This window comes from Psammomys obesus, unplaced genomic scaffold (assembly GCF_907164565.1).
Source record: "Psammomys obesus unplaced genomic scaffold, mPsaObe1.curated_primary_1811, whole genome shotgun sequence".
Lineage (NCBI taxonomy): Eukaryota > Metazoa > Chordata > Mammalia > Rodentia > Muridae > Psammomys > Psammomys obesus.
Genome location: NW_026592636.1, coordinates 1387713 through 1395360, shown reverse-complemented (window position 1 = coordinate 1395360; position 7648 = coordinate 1387713). Strand labels below are relative to the sequence as shown.

Below are 7648 nucleotides of genomic sequence, written 5' to 3'. Positions count from 1 at the left end.
ATATAAATCTTGGCACCAACACTGCTTTTCTGATAATCTAACAAGCTAGAAAATTGTAAAAGCCAGTGAGGGGAGAACCTCCAACCTAAATACAGAATGTACAGCTTTCTGGGAGTTTCTGGAGTCAGGGTCTTATTCTATAGTTTAGACTGGCCTTGAACTCACAGCCATCTTCCTGTCTCTGCCTCCCGTTGCTGAGATTACAGGTGTGATCCACCGCACCTGGCAATGACATACATCATCCAGGATGAAAAAATAAAAAGACAAGGGCCGGCAGGATGGCTCAGTGGGTAAAGGTGCTTTTTGCTGAGGCAGACAACCTGGGTTCAATCCCTGAGACCCACGTGGTGGAGGAAGAGAACCAACTCTTTTTTTTTTTCCTATTTTTTTTTAATTTTTATTTTTCTTTTTAGTTACAATTTGTTAACTCTGTGTCCCAGCTGTATCCCACTCCCTCATGTCCTCTCCCTCCCCAACTCCCTCCCTGGTCTCCTCCCTGCCCCTTTTCCAAGTCCACTGATAGGGGAGGACGTCCTCCCCTTTCATTTGACCCTGTTTTATCAGGTGTCTTCAAGGCTGGCTGCAAAGTCCTCCTCTGTGGCCTAACAAGACTGCTCCTCCCCTGGGGGGGGGGGGGGTCAAAGAGCCTGCCCTTGAGATCCTGTTAGAAATAGTCCTTGTTCCCCCTACTTTGGAAAACTACTTGGTTACTGAGCTACCATGGGCCACATCCGAGCAGAAGTTCTATGTTATATCCATAAATGGTCCTTGGTTGAGTGTCAGTCTCAGAAAAGACCCTGTGCCCGGATATATTTGGTACTTGCAGAGCTCCTATCCTTTCCATATCATACTAACTCCCCTTCTTTCATATGATTCCCTGCACTCTGCCAAGGTTTGGTTATGAGTCTTAGTGTCTGCTTTGAAACACTGCTAGGTAGAGTCTTTCAGATGCCTTTTGCGGTAGACTCCTGTCATACATTCAATGCACATCCCATTTGTCTTTCTAAATGAGGATTGATCATCTTCACCCATGTCCACTTTCTTGTGATCATCTTCACCCATGTCCATCTTCTTTAGGTGTGTAGATTTCATTATGTTTATCATATCTTGTAGGTCTATATAAGCGAGTATATACCAAGTTTGTCTTTCTCCTTCTGGGATACTTCACTCAGAATGATCTTTTCTGGATACCACCATTTGCCTGCAAATTTCATGATTTCCACCCTTTTGATTGCTGAGAAGTATTCCATTGTGTAAAAATACCACAATTTCTGTATCCATTCCTCTGTTGATGGACATCTGGGTTGTTTCCAAGTTCTGGCTATTACAAATAAAGCTGCTACAAACATGGTTGAACAAATGTCCTTGTTGTGTACTTGAGTAAATTTTGGGTATATACCTAGGAGTGGTATAGCTGGGTCTTGAGGTAGCACTACTCCTAATTGTCTGAGAAAGCGCCAGATAGACTTCCAAAGTGGTTGTACCAGTTTACATTCCCACCAGCAATGGAGGAGGGTTCCCCTTTCACCACAACCTCTCCAGCATGTGTTGTCACTTGAGTTTTTCATCTTGGCCATTCTGATGGGTGTAAGGTGAAATCTCAGGGTTGTTTTGATTTGCATTTCCCTAATGGCTAATGAGGTTGAGCATTTCTTTAAGTGTTTCTCTGCCATTTGATGTTCCTCTTTCGAGAATTCTCTGTTTAGCTCCGTTCCCCATTTTTTAATGGGATTACTTGGTTTGTTGCTTTTCTGCTTCTTTAGTTCTTTATATATACTGGATATTAGCCCTCTGTCAGATAAAGGGTTGGTGAAGATTCTTTCCCAATCTGTAGGCAGTCGTTTTGTTTTGATGACTGTGTCTTTTGCTTTACAGAAGCTTTTCAGTTTCATGAGGTCCCATTTATTGATTGTTGCTCTGAGAGCCTGTGCTGTTGGTATTCTGTTCAGGAAGTTGTCTCCTGTGCCAATGAGTTCTAGGCTGTTCCCCACTTCTTTTTCCAACTGATTTAGAGTATCTGGTTTTATGTTGAGGTCTTTGATCCACTTGGACTTTAGTTTTGTTCAGGGTGATAAATATGGATCTATTTTCATTTTTCTGCATGTAGACATCCAGTTGGACCAGCACCATTTGTTGAATATACTGTCTTTTTTCCATTGAATGGATTTGGCTTCTTTGTCAAATAACGAGTATTCATAGGTGTGTGGGTTTATTTCTGTGTCTTCTATGCGGTTCCATTGATCCTCCTTTCTGTTTCTATGCCAGTACCATGCAGTTTTTAGAGAACCAACTCTTACAAGCTGTCCTCTGACCTCTATGCACTATGGCATACTTCCCCCTCCCAAAACAGTGATTAAAATAAAAACAAGTGGGGCTGGTCCTCTGGCCTAGCTGGTACCAACTCTAGTTGGTAGAGTTGGTCAAACCCTAGCATGCACATAGTCCTGGGTTCAATCCCCAGCACTGCATAAACTGGGTGTGGTGGTGCACACCTGAAATCCCAGTACTTGGGAGATGGAGGCAGGAGGATCAGGAGTTCAAGATCATGCAGAACTACACAGAAAGTTCAAGGCCAGCTTGGTCTACATGAGACTTGGGGTGGGGGGAATACAAAAGTAACTATCTTAAATGTATTTATAAATCACATACCTGGTCACACCACTCACAGGCGTCAAATTCTGTGAAAAGATGTATATACAACCAGAGGGGACAGCTGGGTAGAGGGGATCCCCTTCTACACTCAGCTCACATAACACGTGTGACTGGTACACTGATTTCTTCATTTAGGGGTTGCTATTTTGAGATATTTTTTAATTTTTTATTTTCTCTAATTTATTTATTTTTCTGTAGGTACATTGGTGTTTTGCCTGCATGTGTCTAGGTGAGGGTATCAGATCCCCTGGAATAGGAGTTACAGACAGTTGTGAGCCATCAAGTGGGTGCTGGGAATTGAACCCGGGTCTTCTGGAAGAGCAGCCAGTGCTCTCTGCCACCAAGCCACCTTTCCAGCCCATTCTTTAGCTTTTAAAACAGTACCTCACTTCCACTGCCTATTCTCACAGGCACTGTGATCAACATACTCACCTTTTATCACTGGACCAGAGGTTTCACAACAGAATGAAGTTTTCTTTCTCAGAAGTGGCTCTTGAAATGTCCAGGCTCAGAAGTCACCCAAGGTCTGTTCAGTCCTTGTCCGTATGCTGAGCAACACCCTGCCACAGAGGCCACAAAACACCGAAGTCACCCAGGGAGCCGAAATGTCAAGGTCAAAGGGACATGAGAATCCACGAGTATGTATCAAGGCCACTGCTGACATCAGGAAGGGACGAGAGCTCAGGACCTGGGGTACATACTCAACAGAGTCCATCTGGGGTGACTGAGCCATGTCGGCAAGAGCATGGAGGGCTGCACGGGGGTGAATGGATGGAAATCTTTAGAGAGGCTCGGGAATGCTAGACCCAGCACAGGCAGATATTAACAGATTTTCCTAGGATGCTGACAGCTGTGCCTGCACGTGTAAAACCATTCTCGCACTCGCAATCCTCGGGGCCATCACTCACCAGGCAGCTGGTACCTGACCACGGAACATACTAGGAGCCACTGAGAATACAAGAGAATCGTGGAAATGGATGAGGAGTGAGAAGCATGCCCACCTGCGTGAGCCGATAGAAATTGATCCTGGGAAATACTTGGGGCTGTGGCAGCAGGCAGAGATGCCAGAACTTCCTGAAGTGTTCTGCATAGACATGCAAAGTTGTGCCATACCCACTGACAGTCACCAGGGAAACCAGACACTCAGCGCTAGAGAGCTGACTCTGCGAACAGACGTCAGCAGGGAAAAGCCCTTCCTGTGTCACGGAAGAACCTAGAAGATGAGGTTCTACTTGGGCTCTGTGGGAGCGTTACAAACTGGCATGTTGGGGGTGTCCTCATTTTTCCTAATGGAAGAGCCTCTGTGGTCAAGTGGCATCTGCGAGTTCACTGTGCCACACCACTTTCTCCAGGTCAGATGAGGCTGGCTTCTGGGGTGACCCATGACTAGTGAGCTCCGCACGTGGGCCCCTCTGATGCTCTGAGCACAGAACTTTGGTCTGACTTATCTTGAAAGCTTGGGGTCCCTGTGGAGGTTGAAGCCCCAGAAATAAGCACAAGCACAAAGAGGGAGGAAAGGATCCCTGATTCTTTGGAATAATCCCTATTTCTGATCAAAGCCACAAAGCTTCTCATAAGTTCCAAAATATACATCAGATGAGAAGCAAAAAGTGTTTTCTCCTCTCTCAGGTCCACCCCAGGCCTCGTTACCATTTCAGATTGTTCCACAGATTATCCTTACAACATCTACTTGTCCCTTTCTGCCCAAAGGTTGTTTATCAAATTCTTTGGCAACAGGGCTTTAGCATACCCTACGAGGTCACCTCTTCCTGGCATGCAGACCCACTATGCCTATCGGCTGCTTTGGGGTTTTTTTGTTTTGCTTTAAGGAGCAATTTCCAGAAGATTCTATCAGAAGTAGCTCAAAAATAAATAAATAAATAAATAAATAAATAAATAAATAAATAAATAAATAAATAAATAAATTAAGATGTTCGGTTTTTTAAATTCTTCCTCTGAAAACCATCCTGATCTTTAGGGGGACAGGAGGTTCTCCACAACCTGGGAGGCCAGATATGCCTAGAGCTTCCCAAGACGCTCATGTCAGTGGGCAATCCATCTATCTCCTGAGAGAGTAGAATCGTTCAGATCCTACTGAAGAGATTCGCCAGGCTGTATGTGCCCTGTGGTATGGAGGGTGTGCCAAGGAGCAAGTCTACACTTGGCCCTCCATACATTCGAAGGTCCCCCAGAGACTTGGGCTCACATCCCTCTCCTATCCACAGGCCCCAGCTAAGCAAAGCAAGGTTCGCCTACAGCCCCTGCTTACAGGTGCACCTGACAATCTGGGCAAGCAATTCTCCCATCCCCTCTCCGACCCGGCCCGGCCCGGCCCACAGGCCCTTTCCCTAAGCACACATCTCCCCACGCTCGAGCACACAGCCCCCTCTCTTACGCACACGCCCCCGATCTGCACATTGGTCCCTTACCCTGCGCTCACATCCCTAAGTCAGCACATTTGTTTACCAATCTACCCCAAACCTGTGCAAATGCGCACGCCCTAATATACATAAACACTAATCTCACATGCACATCCCCCTCCATCTCACACACTGCCTCCTTCCCCGAATACTCAACCCCATCTGCACACACGGTCCCCTCGCCTGCACTCCCGACGCTTTCCACAAACCCCGTCAGTGCGCACCGTCCCTCTCCCGCAGCTCTCGGGCTGATCTGTGTACACCAACCCTCACCTGCGCGCAAGGTCCAGACATTAGAACCGCTCTCTCCAGCCCCGCCCCAAGTGTCTGCCTGAAGCACCGTCTCAGATGACGTGATGTCACCCACGACCAATCTGAAGTGGAGTTTGACAGCAGCGTCCTGCGATTGGTGAAGGCGGTGAGCTGACTTGGAGCCCCACCAGGCCCACCAGTCGGCGGCTGCGGCGGGCTCGAGATTGACAGCATGGCCGGCCCCGCCCCGCCCACGCCTCTAGGGTCTCCGGTCAGACCGGGCTTAAGTGAGAGGAAGGTTGCAAATGTGGACTCGCCGCGCAGGCTCCGAGCCAGCCTCTCCCGCGCCTCGGTTTACCTTGCTGCAGAGCCCCTACCTGAAGGAGCGTCTCGTGCACGGAACAGCTGATGCTGCCGAGGCCGCGGTGGACCCAAGGAAGGGACAGCTAGCGGAAGGGTGCAGGCGGCTGCGGCCCGTGCTAAACAGCCAAACACGATACCTTGTGGCCAGGACTCTGTCACACCTTCGTGAGGCTGAAGGTACTTGGCCTACATTCAAACCAACTGAGCCTTAAACGCAGCAGCCGTGAACAGTTTCACTCTCCTCATTTCTTTCCTCCCCACCTCCTGACATTAGTTACTTGCAGTCCCCCTCTCCTGGCGACAGTCTCCTCTGCAGCTACAACAAAACAAACTGGAAATGGAAGTGACTTCAGTACTATTAGCCACTGTCCACGTGCCGGCCCCAGCTGCCAAATAACATTCTTTATTACTTTTTTTTTTTTTCAAACCCCAGTACCGAGTCAAGGTACACGTTTGAATAGAATAATAGGTTATACAGAATATAGGGTCGGGACTGGAGAGATGGCTCAGCAGTTAAGAGTACTGCTCTTCCAAAGGACCGGGGTTCAATCCCAAGCACCTACATCAGTAATTCCAGTTCTAAGGGTCACCCCTGGAACTGAGGTTGTGAGCTACCACATGGGTGCTGGGAATCAAACCTGGATCCTCTTGCACGAGCAGCCAGTGCTTTTAACCCCTGAGCCATCTCTTCTGCCCCAGCTTTCTCTTGATTAACAAGAAAATGAGTGAAGTGTTTGAGACTGGTAAATACAGTGTTCCCAAGCAACCTTTGACCCTGGTGACTTAGCAATCATGGAGGACACTGGGAACATTGCTTACTTCTTGGTACAAAGAGTTGACTTGATTTCAGCATTCCTTCAACCTTATTATTAAACTCTTATTTATCATTTGATAGCTTCTATCAAGAATTCAGCTCTTTTAACTTTGCATATTTTTAAAAAATTTCTGCTGGGCAGTGAAGGCACATGCCTTTAATCCCAGCACTCAGGAGGCAAAGACAGGTGGAGCTCAGTGAGTTTGAGGCCAGCCTGGTCTACAGAGCAGAGTTCCAGGACAGACAAAGCTACACAGAGAAACACTGTCTCAAAAAACCAGGGGGAAAATGTTTATATGGTACAGTGGTTCTCAACCTTCCTAATGCCGTGAACCTGTAATACAATTCCTCATGGTATAGTGACCTCTGTTAGATCCAAGGTTTGGGGACAAAGGCAAGATGATCTAGGCTGATCCCTCTCCCTTCTCTTTTGAGTAAGGTTTGTTAGTGTGACTTTATGGTTTTCCTTGGCTACCGACTACCACGAACCCTTCCCCCTCAGAGCTGTAACACTTACCCACAGGCCCTTCTTTTGAAAGATGTCCAAGGCTCCTTTCCAAGAACTTCTTTCTTGGCACAGCCTGAGGGGTCTGGATTGGCTTTTGTCTGAAGGAGGAGATGAAGTCTGAACCCCTGGGTCTGAGGAAAAATGGCTGAGGAGGAACCAGGCCTGGAGAAGCGCATCTACCTTGGTTGGAGTTACCCAATGCATGAGGGGAATAAGAAAGGGCTCAGGGCGATGCACACGGAATCCAGAGTGCAGTGAGCCAAAAGAGCAGAGCACACACATATAGCGTTCCTCCATGGGCTGTTGTGGACCTGTTTTTCAACTGTGCTGTTTTGTTTTTGTCCACTTGACACAAATTAACTGAGTACACCGGGAAGAGGGAACTTCAGTTGAGGAATTGCTCCCATCAGACTGGCCTGTGTACAAGCTTTGTGGGATACTTTCTTAACTGATGACTGATGTGGGAGAGCTGGCAATACTGGGAGATGGCGCTACCTCTGGGCTGTGGTCCTTAGCGGCATTAAAAAGTAGGCTGAGCTAGCCTTGAAGGTCAAGTGAGCCCTTTCCTCCCCAGCTGCTTTTGGTCACGTGTTTATCACAGTGCCAGAAAGCAAACCAGACACCACCTTTGGTGGCAGA

The 7648-nt window shown here is 47.5% G+C and overlaps 1 protein-coding gene across 4 annotated transcripts in view; it reads right to left on the bottom strand.

The window, feature by feature from the left end:
* The window catches only part of Dhcr7 (7-dehydrocholesterol reductase), an 18987-nt gene extending 13142 nt beyond the window's left edge, over positions 1 to 5845 (bottom strand). Inside the window, exons 1-2 of one of the 4 annotated variants that reach the window (XM_055614577.1) lie at positions 5702 to 5845; positions 3085 to 3212 (exon numbers count right to left, since the gene is read on the bottom strand). The gene's annotated coding sequence lies outside the window, so the exon portion shown is untranslated. The other 3 variants (XM_055614579.1, XM_055614581.1, XM_055614578.1) reach the window with 3 other exon arrangements.
* Positions 5846 to 7648: the final 1803 nt, after the last annotated feature.